The sequence below is a fragment of the Herpailurus yagouaroundi genome, unplaced genomic scaffold (assembly GCF_014898765.1).
Source record: "Herpailurus yagouaroundi ecotype Mexico unplaced genomic scaffold, PumYag 141, whole genome shotgun sequence".
NCBI classification, from domain to species: Eukaryota; Metazoa; Chordata; class Mammalia; order Carnivora; family Felidae; genus Herpailurus; species Herpailurus yagouaroundi.
In genome coordinates, this window is record NW_024412396.1 from 1,927,902 (window position 1) to 1,944,930 (window position 17,029).

General features: G+C 40.5%; 1 long non-coding RNA gene across 1 annotated transcript in view; it reads right to left on the reverse strand.

Moving 5' to 3' along the window:
* Positions 1-17,029, reverse strand: part of LOC121031479 (uncharacterized) — a 238,362-nt gene that overhangs the window by 65,434 nt on the left and 155,899 nt on the right. Inside the window, exons 4-7 of the long non-coding RNA XR_005790719.1 lie at positions 10,716-10,807; positions 6,094-6,150; positions 3,637-3,789; positions 1,699-1,804 (exon numbers count right to left, since the gene is read on the reverse strand). This is a non-coding gene — a long non-coding RNA (uncharacterized LOC121031479). The remainder of the gene's footprint in view (positions 1-1,698; positions 1,805-3,636; positions 3,790-6,093; positions 6,151-10,715; positions 10,808-17,029) is intronic.

Genomic DNA, 17,029 nt, shown 5'->3' on the forward strand with positions numbered 1-17,029 from the left:
GATATGTCATTTGCAAATATCTTTTCCCATTCCGTTGGTTGCCTTTTAGTTTTGTTGGTTGTTTCCTTTGCTGTGCAGAAGCTTTTGATCTTCATAAGGTCTGTCCTGGGGTTTTTAAACTGCAGAAGAAAGATTCTTTCTTGTGTAATATGAAGAAGCACAGTTGTGAAATGAAAACTACAGTCAAGTTCTCCGGCAGATCATTTTCAGGAAAGCACACACAGAGAAGTTGAGGATCTAGATGTTGATTCCCTTAAAACATCTATCTGCTCCTTTGTTTGAAGATCACTGCATTGGACTGCTCTAAATATTACTGATTCATTCTCAGTAAGTGGAAGTCTTCGTTCAGGAAGGAGGTGTGAGGAAAATAAGCTGGGAATTTGAAGGAAAGAGCCTTAAATTTCAATCAAGCCTAAAAAATTGCCTCAAATCTGTTGGACATTTCTGGATTGGAAGAATAGCTACTGAGGAGTTAGAAAGCAATAAGGATTGAGTTCCTGCGTGACACAAAGTCATTTTGCACACTAATGTGTATTGGTTTGTTATGAATTCAAATCAACTTGTTTATGACTTAAATGAAGTTGTTTTAATCCACGGGTTTGTGACAGACAAAAAAGAATGAAGTGGTTTTTGGAGGAAAGTTGTTTTGGTAGAAGAATGAAATACATTGTGTCAGAGTGTTATCATATTATCTATTTTTACCAATAAGAACTCAGTAGCTGAGCTACTGAGGGCTTATCAATAAAAACACGAAGAAGTAACTATGTCAAGGGTACATTTAGAACATAATTACCAAGGGTTTGTGAGGAGTATCTGAGAGTGCTTGGTCTGAACAAGGGACCTCTGCTGACCTAAAGAGATCTCTGAAAAAACCATGGGGCAATTAGCTTCTGCCAAGGTAAAGATCTGTTTTACCAACATTGAAGAAAGCCATACAGTGGCCCCATGAAGAACAACCTGTCCCTCAACACCAACCCCATAGTTCCCTAGCAACATGCTCTAGCAACAGGAGACTTTTACTCTGGGGCTCGCAGCTGGACATCAGCTTTTGGTGGGGCTAAGCCATCTCTCCCCAAGTACCAACTCCTATTAAATGTATACTTCAGGGGGTGCCTGAGTGGCTCAGTTAGTTAAGCTTCTGACTCTTGGTTTTGCCTTAGGTCATGATCTCACAGTTTCCTGGGTTCTGAGCTGGCAGCTTGGAGCCTGCGTGGGATTCTCAATCTCTGCCTCTCTCTCTCTCTGCCCTTCCCCCAGTTGTGCTGTTCCTTTTTCTCAAAATAAATTAAAAAAAAAAAAAGTACACCTCAACTAAATATGAACTTTTTTCCTTTCATCTCCCCTTGCCTGGGACAATAGTGTGATTAATCTATCATTGGTTCAGAGTATATTATTTCTTTATTGGCTTATTAAGAGACATTTTCCTGCATGCTATTGGCTTGTGAAATTCCCTCCGTGAATCCATATTAAATAGATTGCTGCCAAAGACAAAGTCAGTCTCTGAGCATAATTTGCCTCCTCAAAACAAAACACACATGTGTCTTTATCTTGGGAAAGGCAGTTTTAAATGCCATGGCCATTCATTAATAGCATTGTGAAAGAGAAAGTTGTCCCTTGGGAGAAAAAAATGATGATTGCCAGATCTTTTTTTTTTTTTTTTTCTCTATCATGCAAGAGCATTTCCCAGTAAGAACTTACCTGACACTCTCGGGGAATGTAACTTGGCTGTCACAGCATATTTACCTAGCAATCCATAACTGAGAAAGGCTCATATGGTTTACACTCCTGTGTATTGGAGGTTAACCTACAGAAATGGAAGAGGTGTTAAGAGTTCATAGCCTGGAAGACAAATTAACCTCAAATTGTTGTATCAACTCTACCGATATTTTATTTTGCTATCTGTACATTTACATCTTTTTTCCTGTAAGCACTCGTGGAATCAGCTATTTTGATTATTAATGTTCTCTCACCAAAAACTTTAATAAAACTTGGACACAGACTCACTCTTTATTTGTATGAGAATTTTATTTTTTAGCACATGTAAGGCCATTCTGGCTCTGAATCAGGTAAGTCCTTCCTGATACCTAAACTATAAAATCTTGGTTCCATACACATCTAGGTTGGACAGAAAAAATAGCTGGCCATTTTTTATTTAGTTTCATATCCGGACATTTAAAGATTTCTTTGTGAGAGGAAATCTAATGGACCACATGTCTTGAGACATTCCTAATTATTTTTCAATAGTCTGGATTTAGTGATGAAGGGAAACAAAAATAAATGATTCATTTATAGTAATACTGTCAAATCCCATGGACTGTATACCTTTCTCTCCAACCACATGGCACATTCTGGCTTTGGACACCAGCTTCACAAAAGCAGCATCTGCAGGCATGCAGATTTTCCAAAAAGAAAACTCAAATCCATATCTTCCTTAAAGGGTTTCAGAATTCTAGGGCACAGTTACTCTGGGAGATAAAGAAAGTCTATCAAATGTCAGCATGAATTTCCCCCTTACTTGAAATGACCTCACTAGTGTTGTCCTGGTATCCGGGATAACAAAAGCCCACCCTGACTCAGTGCATGCTGGGAGTACACTTGTCATGAAAGAACTCAAAAGCATGACTTCTCAAAGTTCTCCAGGTTTTTCTCCTACCTTCTTAGCCCTCCCTACTTTCCTCTTCTTTTGAAGGCTGTACCTTCTCTACCAGTTTCTTGAGTTCTGGGGTTCCTAATCCCTCCACTAAAGGGGAACAGAATATGCCACCTCAAAATGTGCCACTTTAGCATGAGGATTATTTCGAGCTGAAGTCAATCAAAATCCAGCAGATTTAAAAACTTTTACTTTCCCCCTTAAACTACCTAAAGGAATTTAGATAGGGAGCCTGGCACAGGAGAGGAATTACCAAGGACAACTTTATATCTGAAAAATCTATTCATATGGCAGGGCAAACATCTGATTTCCAAATATTTGCTCTTTGTATCATCCTGTGAATGCCCCTCCTCCCTAGTGAAGCCCCAGGCCCCTATCCTTTTCCCTTTCCTTAGCTCAGGATGGCAAATAAGCCTCAACTGCTCAACTTGCCCTCAGGGCTCCTATCTTTGAAGCTTCCATATGCACTAAATTAAATTTCCTTTCTCCTATTAATCTGTCTTATATCAAGTTAATTATTGGACCAGGCAGAGAACTTAGAAGGGAAGAAAGGAAAAACGTTCTGCCCCTAGACTACACACAGATTCTAAGCCATCTCATCAACTCCTAACCTCTGAAATACCTATTAACTGGTCTCTACTGACAAATTGGTGTCAGTGACCCAGCCCCTTCTCAGTACAAACCCACCTAGATGCTTTAATCTTGAAAGGCCCCAAATTAATTAAGCTCATTATCTCACCACTCCACCTCCTCCAGTGTCCCCATCCTAGTGAAGTGAAGGAAATCATCATTCCATCCAGGTATCTTCCTCACTACAGCCAGTTATTGAAACACACAGTGGTGATAATTTTACTCTTGCTTAAAATTAACCAATGACTGCCCATTTCCCATAGGACAAAACCTAAGATCATCACCAAGTCTCACAAGCCTTCCTTGATCTGGGCTTACTTCTCTGGGCTTATCTCCCATCTCTCAGTTTCCCCCACCTTGCACTGTGTGTTTAGTATCTCCTGTTTGCTTTTCCGGGTCCTCTCTCCATCCTTCTGCACCCTGCTCTGTGCCCCAGGTGGCTGAACTGTAGGAACTGCATCAACAGACTCTCTTGTCTGCATTAGTTGGTTTTGGCCCAAGGGGAGCACCTGCAGAGATAAAGAGGAAGAAGAGGAGCATAAGGTCAGGGTATCTATTCCCCCGGCATCTTCCCTGTCTTCCCTGTGAGATTCACCTAGGCTGACATTGACCCTCTATCACAAGGTCAGCTCTTTAAGATGGTCTGTCCAAACAGCCTCTCTAGCTCCAGGTTCCAGTAATCAGTTTGTTCCACTTAAGGCCTGGACGGATCCTTGTCCCAGAGCATAGCACTATCCTTTATATGTTTCCTACACCTTGCTTGTACTTTTATAACTAGAGCCACATGAACTCTCCTCAAATTTTGCAATTTTTGTGTGCACAAGTTTCCTGCTAGAACCCTGGCTGACAGGGTCTGCTTTCAGATCCTAAAATGTGCCTATTTGAACTTAAATGTTACTTCTTCGGGGAGGCCTTTCCTAGCCCTTTTGATTCATGTATAACTACCTGCTAAATCTCCTATGGCACTATGTACTTCTCCTGTCACTCATCCTCCATGCCTAGTGACAATCACTGAGTCGTGTTCATGTCACCTTCTTTGGAGGCTGCACACTCCAGGACATTAGGGATTGAGTCTGTCTTGCTCATTGTCATAATCTAAGAGTTCAACCCGGGACCTGGAAGACAGTGGGTTCTCAACAGTTATTTGTTGAATTCAAAAATGGATTGAATGAGTTCATGAATGAGCCCACTTTTATTCAAAAACAAGGTTGCATCAGAAAACTATAAAGCAAAATCTGTCAGAAATATAAGACTAATTTGACAATAATAAGTATGGGGTACTTTAATATATATTTCTCAGAGAAAGAAAGAGAAAGAGGGAGATGAAAAATAAACTTGTGTATATATATATATATATATATATATATACACACACACACACATATATATACAGCTATAGAACATTTACCAAAAGATGAGCATATATTATGACTCAAAGAAGCAATAGGAAAGATTCATAAGAGCTATATTCTCTGAAAATGCAATAAAGCTAGAAATTAATAATTAAAAGATAGTCAATAAATGAGTTGGAAGGAAGTTAACCACTTACGTTATTCTAAATAATTTCCAGTTCAAAGAACTAAAAGTTAAAACTGCGGGTCATTAAAAATTAACACTAATGATAACACTACATATAAAAACCCGTGGGTTTGTTCAAAGCAAAACCCATAAGAAAATGTGCAGCCTTGATACATTTATTAATAAACAGTCAAATAACGGAGCCAAATCTTCAATTCAAGAAATTAAAAAAGGATAATAAGCAAAATAAGCCAAAATGAAGAAGGGAAAAGTCTAATAATAAAAGTAGGAATTAATTTAAAAGCAAAACAAAACTTGGAATTTATTAAGCCAAGAGTTCTGGAAAATCTGTTAAGAAAAAAGAGAAAACACGAATACACATTAAGAATAACAAAGGTGATATAAGACCATCTCCGGAAGGAATTTTTAAAATTATCGATACTTTGTGTAAATAGACTTTGATGACATGGATAATTTTTAAAAATCTATAACTTTTCATTTGAACCCTAATTTCCTAAAAATTTATATTATTTTATAATTCCAAAGTCTGCATTAAATTATAAAGGACAAAACCTGTCTCTTCTATGTTCCCCACACACCCAGCAACTTACTACATATATGTGTAATTCCTCCCACCAAGTTGAACAAAACATTTGCCAGTATTGAAGTCTTTCTTGCCCTTCGCCCCATTTCACCCACTCCCAACCACCCTCTGTACCACTGCCACACCCTTTTTTAGAAAGTATCTTTTCATTATATATCACTTCAGTATTCAAAATCTCATAGTAGTTCCAATTTTCTACACAAAAGTAAGCCCCTTTGGCTAGCTTTCAGTGACCTCCATCATCCACTTGTCATTTTATCAACCCACCTCCTTTTCCAGAGGCTTTTTCCTAGCCTATGTTTTCTATGTTAGTCCTATCTTTCTTATCACTTTCTCACAAATTCATCCTCCTCACTGCTACCTCCCTATGTTCCCTGCAATGCCTCTGTCTCTCTCTGTGTCAAACATTATGTATTCTTCTGGTCTCAATTCCTCCACAATGGCTGCATCAGTTTCCTGCAGTCTCCTATAATCTGTCTCTCCTTTCTGAATTTATAGAAAGCCTATATCCCATCCCCACCCCCAAAAACTGCACTGCTTTCACTTTTTAACTTTCGCTCTTTGCATGTTATTTTAATCTTCCTAACTTACAACTCCATTAAGACCTAGACTAGATCTTGTGAAATTATTTAATACTCCCATCCCATCATTTACCACATTACCTGACACTTGGTGGGTGCTTGGTACATACCTTTGACTATAATGTCTTTTAGTTCTTCTAATATTCTTCATTTTCTCCTCAGGTGTCCTTGTTAAGAAGAAAAATCAGTACTGAATGGGTCTATCAGTTATAGAGAGTTCATGCAGGAAAGGGAATTTTAGTGGGAATTTGCCTGAGACAGTAGAGGATTGGGTTTAGGATTTTTAAAAAGAGAAATTAGATGGATGAAGCTGTTCCACATTGTCCCACACTGACTGCAGTGAGGGCAATGGGTAAAAAATCACTGCCACCAAATCCTAACCAGAAGCTTGTTACACAGAAAAGCACAAGACTAGGCATTAGCTCAGTAATTAGGCAATTGGGTTGGAATCCCACCCCATCGCTACACCAGCTGCGTGATCTTAAGCTTAACATTTACCCCTGTAAATCCCACTTTCCTCTTCTATAAATTAAAGATATTCTGAGGAGTAAATGCTATCATTCATTCACTTAACACAGTGCTTAGAGTATAGCACTGGTCTGTACATATTAGTTATGATTATTATCGTATTTTGTCTTTTTTCCACAACTTGTGTAAGAGGTATTTGAGGACCTAAAGAAGCTGTGATGGGGGGTTCCTGGGTGGCTCAGTCAGCTGAGCACCCGACTTCAGTCCAGGTCATGATCTCATGGTCCGTGAGTTCGAGTCCCACATCGGGCTCTGCTGACAGCTCAGAGCCTGGAGCCTGATTCAGATTCTGTGTGTGTGTCTCACTCTCCCTGCCCCTCCCCTGCTCGCACTCTGTCTCTCTCTCTCTCTTTCTCTGTGTCTCTCTCTCAAAAATAAATAAACATTAGAAAAGAAGCAGCAGCAGCAGCAGCTGTGATGGTGTTCTCCAAGAGTTAATGTGAGTCAGAAAAGGTATACGGCTTGTAGAAAGCCAAAATGATCTCAGAAACTAACCCAGTTCATCAGAAGTAGCTACTCATGTTTAGGGGAGTCCTAAAGAAATGAAACCTTCTCATCCTCCCAATCTCCACCCCCACCCCCAAGAGTCCACACAATTGAGACAACGCTGTTGTGGTGGGCATCTAATATTTTGTTTGCTTAGAACAGCAACTCCCTCCTGGTAAGAGATAAAAACTCTAACCATGTGGTCTGAATGGAGGCTGTCATCTTACTTACATAGCCACCTGGGACACCCCCAAATGACCCAGACAAGGACACATGCTCGAGCTGAGCCAATCACATCACGTATACTCTGCTGCAGTCACAGATTGACCCCCTGGAGGAAAACCTGACTCAGACTAATATAAGCAAAACCCTACCCCAGAATTTTTTAATTTGGGGTGGGAAAGAGGGATCCTGGGTCCTTTCTTGGTGGCTACACTGTGAGATGAACTCCAGGTAGAGAATGGTTGCCACCATGTCTCCTTTTTTGTGGTCTGAGTGAGTAAAGCTGATATGCAGAGAGTAGGAATCCTTGCAGGATTCAGTCCCCTGGCACCCTGGATACCTGAAACCCATATGTACTTCTGCGTTTGCCAAGGTTATAGGAGCCGATGGATTTCTTTTCTGGCCTAAGCTTATTTGGTTTTCTGTTTGTTTGTTTATTTTTTAACTGTTTGATTTCACATTTATTGCTTGCCTACTATGTATGAAGCAGGAGAAGATAACCCAACAAAGAGACAGGGAGCCCCGCCTGAAAGACATGTTTCATACATATTCTTAAATACACTTTTACCTAATTGAAGTCAGTCGGTACATATCCTTATTTATTAATTTATTTATTTATTTATGGATGGGGTTCAGGTGTTGTTTTAAAAATAGTGCATCGTGTTGGTGCTTTTAGTGCCTCACCCACCACTAGTCCATAGCTCTGGCTCCCAGTGGCTCTGAGTGTTGGCTGCTAACAACTCACGGCAGCGTCCTTGTCCAGATAGCTACCCTTGGCCAAATGGGAGTCATATTCAGTTGATCACCGCCCCTATTTTTTTACCATTCTCTATACTGCAAACCCTGCACAACGGGTACAAAACGCTAGCTCTCTTGCACTGGGGAGTGATCACACTTGTGGTCTCCCGTGGAGGCCACATCCTGGCTGAGCCTTCCCCACTTGCCTAAGCCTGCCTCCCTCACTCCCTGACAGGCTTATCCCAAGAGCACTCCCTTAATAAATCTCTTTCCCCAAAATCCCCATCTCATTTCCTAACCGGGCACTGTAGTTCATACAAATAATATATTGAAGAAATTTAAAAAGATGCATGCACATACAAACACAGTATATATTCCCAAGAAGAGATTTTTTTTGTATATATATTTCAGATATATAATGATTGCTATTTTGTTACTTCTGCTTTTGTCTACGTTGAAGAGTATTTACAGCTGAGAATTCAGCCCAAACATTATTTGTGCCGAAAGGGTACTAAACTGCTGAATCATGGTTTATCTGCTGTCTGTGATTCTAAATATCTTTTCTTTCTCCTTTTCTTTTTTTCCTTCCAATTTTATTTAAATTCAAGTTAGTTGACATACAGTACAGTATTGGCTTCAGGAGTGGAATTTAGTGATTCATTGCTTCCGTGCAACACCCAGTGATCATCAACAAGTGCCCTACTTAGTACCCATCACCCATTTAGCCCACCCCCCACTCACCTCTCCTCCATCAACCCTCAGTTTGTTCTCTGTATTTAAGAGTCTCTTATGGTTTGCCTCCCCCTCTGTTTTTATCTTATTTTATTTTTCCTTCCCTTCCTCTATGTTCATCTATTTTGTTTCGCCTGAGCTTATTTGTATTATATTTCTGTCACTTGACTAAATGTCCTGACTAATCAACCAGATTTTTAAGGATTAATTTGCTAAGTAATTTTTATTTTATTTATTTTTTAACGTTTATTTATTTATTTTATTTTTTTAAATGTTTTTATTTATTTTTGAGACAGAGAGAGACAGAGCATGAGCAGGGAAGGGGCAGAGAGAGAGGGAGACACAGAATCTGAAGCAGGCTCCAGGCTCTGAGCTGTCAGCACAGAGCCCGACGTGGGGCTCGAACTCACAGACTGTGAAATCGTGACCTGAGCTGAAGTCGGATGCTTAACCGACTGAGCCACCCAGGTGCCCCTAACGTTTATTTATTTTTGAGAGAGAGAGAGAGACAGAGCATGAGCGGGGGAGGGGCAGAGAGAGACACACAGAATCTGAAGCAGGCTCCAGGCTCTGAGCTGTCAGCACAGAGCTCATGGTGGGGGCTTGAACCCACAAACCTGAGATCATGACCTGAGCTGAAGTCAGAGGCTTAACTGACTGAGTCACCCAGGCGTCGCTGCTAAGAAATATTTAGAAACACCTTGTTGGCTTACAAAAAGCAAATTCTACTTGTGTACACAATAATTCTATGGGTTACTTTTTAAGTAATTTCTCAAAATATCCTGCAAGGGACACCGTTTCCACGCGCGCACATACATGCACACCAACTTCTGTTCAAAGCATAAGAGGAGGAACCGAGTTAATTGCATGAGGTGATTCCAAGCAGTTTTAACATCTGCTGAAATTGTGCTTCTCTGGAGAAAGCAAACATTACATATTTGGAGATCCCCAGCTAACTTTTAAGGCACCCAAATCTGAGTCTTCACTGAACTGGACAGAAAAGAAAGGAAGGAAGGAAGGAAGGAAGGAAGGAAGGAAGGAAGGAAGGAAGGAAGGAAGGAAGGAAGGAAGGAAGGGAGGAAGGAAGAAATATCTGCCAACAGTGACTCTGTGGCTTCATCTAGACTGTGAGCTGAGAGTTTATTGGAGAGGGAACCATGGAGGCAAAGAAATTGTCATACAACATTCAGGGATGGAGACCCGGCTCCATGTGACTCATCTGAGGTTCCTCGGGGAGGAACTGGATCACAGAGATAATGATACTCCTCCTTCTGAAATGTTCTCTTTGGACAGGGTTAAATGCAGAGGTAAAAGCAGAGCAAAGCTGCTGCCCCTGAGCACACAGGAGGGAAAAGACTGTTCTGCCTGGTGCAATGATTCAAGTGCTACTTCAGACTGCAGGGTACAGACAGGATCTGGAGAAGAGCCTGGAATCTGTTTTTATTGGCTTCAAAAGGGGCAATGAAGCAGGAGGAGGATTCACAGCTTCACTTGATGCCAAAGCCCGTGGTGGCACCCTGCACACCTCCACCTCCCAGGTGGCCTCTCTGCCACCTACTTTGGTGCCATGGATGCTCACTGTCCCTCATGTTTTCAGTCTGTACCGAGACCTGAGCTGAAGCTCTGGCCACCCCTGCTGCAGAGACTACAGTTATGAGGCTTACTGAACTGTCACTCTAACTCTTCCTGCAAGGAAAATTCTAAAATGAATGAGAAAAGATGGTGGCTTTCACTTTTATTTTCCTTACTGTGAAAATGTTCTTAAAAGGAAAAAGGATTCAAGGAGGAAAAAAATCCTAAATGTGTCTTTTTTGAGACTATGAGATCTCATTCTTTATGGCCTCAGTCAAAACCGTTAGTCTTCTATACAGAATGATTTCACATTAGTGCAACTGTCACAAATAATTCCTATGAAACATGGACCTATTATTTGTTTTAGATGTGAATACAGCATACAGCATTTACCAATGGATGGAGAAAATAAATAAATGCTTTATAAAAGAACATTCTACAAGAAGGTTCTTACCTTCCTCCCAAAGCACTGACTACAGTAGTTAATATACATATGGTCCAGATACTTATTTATATCAATGAGTGGAGATATTCTTATTGTAGGGCCTTAAAAAAAAGACAAGACAAGAATAATTGGACAGAGCAGACCATACACTGTTAAATGAAAACGTTATGCATATACCTGATCTATAAACCCAGGATACAAATATCGTCAGGTCTCTTTTATTTTTCCAGCTAATGGTTAGAGCAACTCTCTGCCAAATAAGCAGCAGGTTTATTGTCTCCCTCTTGAGGCTTTCCCCACTCCCGCCCTTGACCTGTCAGAATAGACAGACTTAGGCAGTGCAAAAAGGGCTAGCCCCACTTCCACGCCCACGAAGTGTCCCGCCACAGTGGACTCCTGCCTTGTTTCTTGCTGGCACTTGCCCCCCCCGCCATGGCCTGAGAAGGAATGCTGGACATCTACTGATCCAGCCCCTGAAGGGTGACCCCACTCCTTCAGGGTCAGCCTGGCCAAGGGATGCCTCACGCTTGGGCTTCCAGGGTTACAGAGACCTGTATTCTTCTTCGTAGACACAAAACCATCACCCAAGCCCTGGAAAACCAAAGAACGCTGGGTTCAGAGTAATCCTGGCATTCATAGGGTGGGTCCACACAACACTGCCTTTTCCATCCTCTGAGATCCATAGCTAAGTGATAAATATCTTTTGTTTTGCAAGTCTCAGGCCCTGTGGGTCTGATTACGCTCACTTTCTCCAGAGTGACTATTGGGTTATGCCCTGACCCTCTTAAGGAAAGATATTCTTAAAAACCCCTGAGAATCCTACAGCCTCTCTTCAATCAAGGTTACTTTCAGAGACTCAAGGGTGATTTATCCCCAAAATGAGACTCTCCGAGGTGATCTATGCTAGTTTTCTAAGAGGGCAACCATAATGGTTCCATAGTATCAATCTTCCTTTTCTAAAGGATGATAACTTCAGCGACTATACAATAGTTTCCTGGCTTTTCTTCCTAAATAATAGAACTAACCCAAACATTACCACTGGTAGGTCCCCTACTATGTGCTTTTGTGAAGTGAATTGAGCACAACTTAATACAATAAAATAAAATTACACATTAAGTTATAATCTCCCCTCTAAGGGATTGGTTACAACACGTTAGTTTATTGTCAAAGAAAGTAGTATCTACTTTGATATAACCTAGGTTTACCTTTTTCCAGGTCCCATTATGCCTCTACTTGTCTTGTAATGCTCTCGTTTGCATTAATGCAACAGTTTGCAATGAGAGGTCACTGCCTGGTTTAAAGACTCTGATGAAACCTCAGAATATTTCTAGTGTTTATGTATACACTTTCTCAAAGTCGTAATATCAATTCTGTATTGTTTTAGAGGCTTTGCTTCCCTCTAATTGTTCTCCAAAATGTCCATGGCTGCCTTTCTTACCACATTGGCACTGTTCACAGCTCTCCTGAAGAACATAGCAGAGTCTCTATCCTGAGTCTGGTGGTTTGTTTTGCACCCTCTTCCCTGTTGGGCAATGCTTGTGAGTGGGGCTGGGTTAGTTACTAACCAAAATCCTGAGCTCAAACAGATTCCTCCACTATATAGAACAATAGATCCTGTGACACTACATGAACATCCGTAAAATCCACACAGGCCATAAAAGGTCAGGGATGCGGCTTCTTGGTCGTTGAGTATGCAGTAGTGTTTGTATCTGTAACCTGTGATCCATTTTCACCATCATTCAGGAATGGATAAGGAGCAATGTACAGATACAACAAATAAAAATAGAGATTTATTCATATTGTACATTGGATTTGATACTATAGTCCCTGAATAACAATTTTAAGAGAACACAGCAGGACTGCTTGGTCTAAAGGCATTGGTGCTTCTTTTTTCCTCTTCTTTTCATATTTTATCATTGGAACTTTATAGCAAAGGAATATGATTTTTTGTGTGAATGAGAGACCCTACTGGTTGATGGGAGACCCAACTTACTGACTGGGTGAATAGGAGAAAATATGCTACAAGAGAAGAAACTTTTTTTTTTTTTTTTTTTAGAGAAAGAGAGAGAGAGAGAGAGAGCAAGGAGAGGGGCAAAGGGAGAGAAAGAGAAAGAGACTCTTAGGTAGGCTCAACACTCAGCATGGAGACCTACTCAGGGCTCAATCCCATGACCCTAGGATCATGACCTGAGCCGAAATCAAGAGTTGGATGCTCAACCGACTAAGCCACCCAGGTGCCCCAACAAGGTTATTTTGACTAAAAGATTCCCTGATCATCCCAAATTCGTAAATGTGAAAGCCTCAGAAATGACATGGGGCTTCAATTGTGCTGTGAGTTGCAACAGGAAACAGTAAGGACACTATTCTTTGCCAAAATTACTCCAGCAGCATTTGAAATAGCTTTTATGAAATAAAGTCAGGAGAAAACCCTAATGGCTAACTTGGAAACTTTTTAAAGGAAGAAATTGAATAAGAGAGCCATTCATCATGAAGCTTATCTTCTACAGCAAATCAGATTTTTAAAAAAATTTTTATGTTTATTTATTTTTGAGAGAGAGAAAGAAAGAGACAGAGCATGAGTGGGGGAGGAGCAGACAGAGGGAGACAGAATCTGAAGCAGGCTCCAGGCGGCAAGCTGTCAGCACAGAGCCCAACGCGGGGCTCAAACTCACAAACTGTGAGATCATGACTTGAGCCGAAGTCAGACTCTCAATGGACTGAGCCACCCTGGCGCCCCACAAAGCAAATCAGATTTTTAATAACTTTCCACCTTTTTCCCTCCCACTGGGGCGGGGGGGCGCGGCCCCCGGTGGCGGGCAGAGGGAGAATGGAAAATAGAAGGTGTATAAGAGCCCTGAGCATGGTGGTGTCTCACCTCAGACAAGCTGAAGTTGAGGAAGATGGCAAAGTTCTATGTAAACACCAGTAGTGACTGTCTTTGATGGTGGAATTTATTGTTTTCTGTCCTCCACGGTTTCCACTCTATGGGATAGGGTCAATGATTGAGCAGCTTTCTCAGTCCGAGGAGCAATTTTGGAAAAATAAGATACTGCAGCTACCAGTTAACAAAACTGTACTTAAAAAAAAAAATCTGTTGAAATGTGGCTGTTTCTTTGCCACTAGCAATTGTGACCCAACATCCTTGTGAGGCACTTTTCACATGCTCCCAAGCTCTCTACTACATAGAACACCTCCTAAAGATGTTACAGGGTGGAATCTCAGAAAAATCTAATTTTTGGATCTGACCTAGATTTGCCTCAAGACTGAGTGTCCTTGCCAGTCTGAAGAATATATTTTTTCTTATTATCCACCGGTTCCCTCTTCTTCTCCCTCTATTTTTGTTTGTTTTTATTTTGCTAAATTGTGAAATCTACTTAAACTTTGCCCTTTTCTGCTAGATAAGAACAAATTTTCCTGTCAGAAAAATCATCCTATAAGAATGAGATTTAGGGGCGCCTGGGTGGCGCAGTCGGTTAAGCGTCCGACTTCAGCCAGGTCACGATCTCGCGGTCCGTGAGTTCGAGCCCCGCGTCAGGCTCTGGGCTGATGGCTCAGAGCCTGGAGCCTGTTTCCGATTCTGTGTCTTCCCCTCTCTCTGCCCCTCCCCTGTTCATGCTCTGTCTCTCTCTGTCCCAAAAATAAATAAACGTTGGAAAAAAAAAATTAAAAAAAAAAAAAAGAATGAGATTTACATAAAAATAATTGAAGACAAGTTTTTTGGTCTACAAGAGAGATGCACAAGGCTTAATCAGTACCCTCAGATACCAGTCTCATCAGATTTTCCTCCAAAACTCTTAGAAAAATAATAACCTTGCTTTGGTCAGGACTTTAAGTGAAAATATTCCAGAAATACCAATACAATGTAAAAGCTGACCTTAACATTTCAATATTCAGACCCTCTTAAGCAACAGCATATTTTTAAAAAAATGAAAAATCTTATTTTTCCAAATAGGCAGAATCTCCACAGGCTAATCAGCATCCACAGCAACATGCTGGTGGGTTAAGAAAGGTCAGCTCCAGCCATGTACAGACCAAAAGCTCTTCAAACCACTCACAACCTCCAGCACTGACTATAATAACTTCCATATTTAGACAAAATGAAATTTCTCATGAAAAACTGACTTGGTTCCATCTTCCCTCAAGTCAAGCAGAGGCTCCATTCCTACAGATTAGGTTAAAAGAACTCTGACCTTAAATTTATAAATGTTCATAATGTACCTTGAATTTCAAGTTTCCTGAACTGCTACCAAAGCAAGCTTCCTTATTAGTGACTTCCTGTGAGGAAATTTTTATTTTGCATTTATGAACTCACTCTCTGCATTGTTATAATCAGACAATTGTTTTATATCAAATTTCCTATAACCTTTCTGTAACATTTAGCATCATGTCACCACGCCTTGATTTTGCCGTTGAAAGCAGTTTCACAAGGAAACCATTCGTGACAGGAAAAAAAAAATCATTGTTCAATCCGATTGAGTTTACTGAAGGAACAAATAATTCACTTGAATCCTCAAATCTCATCCTTAGTATAGAGAGGACTTGGATTCTGAAATTAACTTTTGAGTCTTCTTAGGGTCAAGAATATAAGCAAAGCAAACCCCAAAATAGATGAATATGACTCAGACATTTATTTTTTTAAAGTTTATTTATTTATTTTGTGAGAGAGACAGAGAGAGAGCACTAGCACGCATGAGTGAGGGAAGGGCAGAGAGAGAGAGGGAGAGAAGGAAAATCCGAAGCAGGCTCCCCACCACCAGCTTGCAGCCTGATGGGAGATTCAAACCTATGAACCATGAGATCATGAGATGATGAGATCATGACCCGAGCCAAAATCAAGAACCTGGTGCTCAACCAACTGAGTCACCCAGGCACGCATGATTCAGACATTTTACAGATAGCCATTAACTTGAAATTTAAAACATAAAAAAGTAAGCTCTTCTCACCTCCCTTACTGGCCCTGCACAACTTGTGAATACACAGATTTTTTATTTTCTTCTCCTAGGATCACTTAGTTTTAATGAAAATATATCATTAGGTGTTACAAATCCAGGTGTTCACAACTGAACCAGTTGATTTTAAGGGTATGATGGTATAGTAAGAAAATATTGTCAGAGATGAAAACATCACCAACATAGCAGAGCATACTAAACCAAGTATGTTCACCCCTGGCGGGATACCCGTAAATGTTTCTGGTGGTGTGAATCCCAGCTTCCAGCAGTTGCTGCTAATGACCAGAGCTTTTACCAACAAGAAGGTCCATAAAACACGCAGAGCTTCATCCTGATCAGATGCACCAGTTACCGAGTCTGCTCATGCTAAGGATTGGGAAAAGAGAAACTTCCCTCAATTATGCTATTTATGTCTTACATTCTTCCACTCTGTCCACAGGTTTTGGTGTGAACTATTCTTTTCCTTTGCTTTTGGCATCCTTGGCTACTTTTAATTTTGACCCTGCTCCAAGGTTTATCTAGAAATTCATTTCTTCATTTCAAGAGTTAATGTATTTTACCTTTTTATATATATTTTTTATACTTCTAGATTAATTGGATTATGATCAGAGAATATGCCTATAAAAGCTCTACTTTTCAAAAAAATGTTAAGGTTTAATTTGAGGCCAAGTACATAACCATAATTAATTTTATCTGAAAGCTATGAATTTGTATATGTGCATATAGCTGTGTACTCAACCTTTTTGATTGTATCATTAAATTCTTTTATGCCCTTGTTTTGTTTTCTATCGAATCTGTCACGTTCCTAAAGAGGGCTGTTGAAATCTTCTACTTATTTTATCAGGTTCTTCTCGCAAATTGCTTTTTTTCTCTCATTTACCGAGCCTCTGTGTTTTTGGTGACTATGGTTTATGACACATCTCTCCATAAAGTCTGTCTGTTTAGCATAATGCCCAGAAAATCATCTATTTCTTATTCACCTTGTGTAATAAATACAGCCTGCTATTTCCCCCTCAATATCCATTCTGCTCTCTTTCCCTCCTCTATTCAGTCTCAGAATAAAATCGGTGTTGCCCAGACTTCCTGGAAGCTAGATATGGTCATGAACTGAGTTCTGGTCAATGAAATGTAAGTGTAAATGTCATGTGGCAACTTCAGGAATTTCTCTAAGACCAAGCATGCAAGCTCTTCAGTCCGTCCCAGCTATCTTGACTCCCAATTCCTTTCTTGCAGAAGTTGCTGATCCCCTGAGATTCAACCACGTCCTTCTCTGCACCATGGTCTCTGCACCATGTATCTTACTTAATGAGGTCCCCTTGGCTGGCACAGCTATTCTCAATTCCCAGCTACCTCCTATGAACTCCTTCAGGCAAG